The following is a 1475-nucleotide window of genomic DNA, read 5'->3' as shown; positions in this document are numbered from 1 at the left end:
TATATATATATATATATATCTGTCTCTCTGTCAGTTTGTCTGCATGTTTATCTATTCATCAACTTGTATGTTTATCTTCCTATTTTTTTATGCATCTATCTGTCTGCTTAACTCCCTGCTTGTGTCTATTTATCCATCTATTTATCCACCTCAATTTCTCTATCTATGTATATATCTATCATATCTTTCTCTATCCTTCTTTCTCTCTCACACAATCAATAGTTGAAATATTTAACCCACTTTCTTTCAAAATATTTGTTACTTAAAGAAACAAATATAGCTTTAACACTCGTCACACAATTATCAACATTATCGGCGTAACCAACAAAGCATGAAACTCTACACAGTTGCTTGGCCAGTTAGAAATAGCATCCAAAACTCTCACACAGTCACTTGGCTGGTTAGAAATAGCAACCAAAACTCACACAAGTCACATCACCTTTAAAAAGGGGCTATTAGTTCACACATGTATCTTTATTTATAATTGATTTAGTCACCACTGATCTGGGATAACATGGTATGCTAACTGTAAACTGTTACACTTTTTACAAATGGATCTATAACATGAATCAGTGATCAATCAGAACATATTAGATAATACGTCTATCCTAATTTATCTCTAATTAATTCATCACTAATCCAGAGACTAATTGTGAACTGTTTTCAAGGGCTGTCTTAAGGCATGGGCCTACTGGGCAGTCGTCCAGAGACACTCATGGGTTCACTACTCCTATTACTACTACAACTATTTCTTCTAGTCATCCAACTTCAATTGGTGGCACTGTGCAGTTCTAGAACTCTGTAGTGTTTTCAAATCACCAGTTCTCAGACCATGTCATGTAGTTTAACCAAATGAAGATCAATTCGCTCAACTTCATATCCACCATGCTGCTCCTCATGACTTTTCCACGATCCTGGCTTGAGTTTTTATTTGGTCAATGAGATTAACTCCTCCACACTATTGGGTGACCGTTGACTCTTACGAGTTCCTCCACCCTTTGATAGGTTTTGTGTTTCATCCTACAGGTGTCCTAATCACCCTCCTCACCAAGCAAGCTTAGTGGAGTTGCTGGTTTAGTTGCCAACAACCTGATGATGCGACAGGCTGTATTGGTTAACATGTTACCAAGAGCACTTGAAAGTGACCTGACATAAGGTCAAGGGGTCCGATTCTGATCTATGTATATTGTGGCTTGTAGTCAATACTATGGGGCTCACTGCTTTGATTTGCCTGGGAATGAGGTAGTGGCTGGCTAGAAAGCTGCTAAGATGGTCCTACTGTGTAATGCTTTTCACAAATTGATCGATGATAACATGGATCTGCAATTGGTCGAAGATTCTGCTAGGACCACAAAAGCATACCCCAGCCAACCATCCTCAAAGCTCAGGAGAACTTGGGGTCTTGGGACAAAACCTATTTTTCTCATAGGTTCTATTAGTCATTTATCACTGATTAATTAAACATGGTGTTTTTT

General features: G+C 38.1%; 1 protein-coding gene across 1 annotated transcript in view; it reads right to left on the bottom strand.

Moving 5' to 3' along the window:
* LOC106870034 (sodium/hydrogen exchanger 9) overlaps positions 1-1475 on the bottom strand; it is a 124381-nt gene that overhangs the window by 106686 nt on the left and 16220 nt on the right. The gene's annotated exons all lie outside the window — the stretch shown is intronic.

This window comes from Octopus bimaculoides, chromosome 18 (assembly GCF_001194135.2).
Source record: "Octopus bimaculoides isolate UCB-OBI-ISO-001 chromosome 18, ASM119413v2, whole genome shotgun sequence".
In the NCBI taxonomy this organism is placed as follows: Eukaryota; Metazoa; Mollusca; class Cephalopoda; order Octopoda; family Octopodidae; genus Octopus; species Octopus bimaculoides.
Note: the sequence above shows the minus strand (reverse complement) of the source record. Positions and strands in the feature narration are given on the sequence as shown.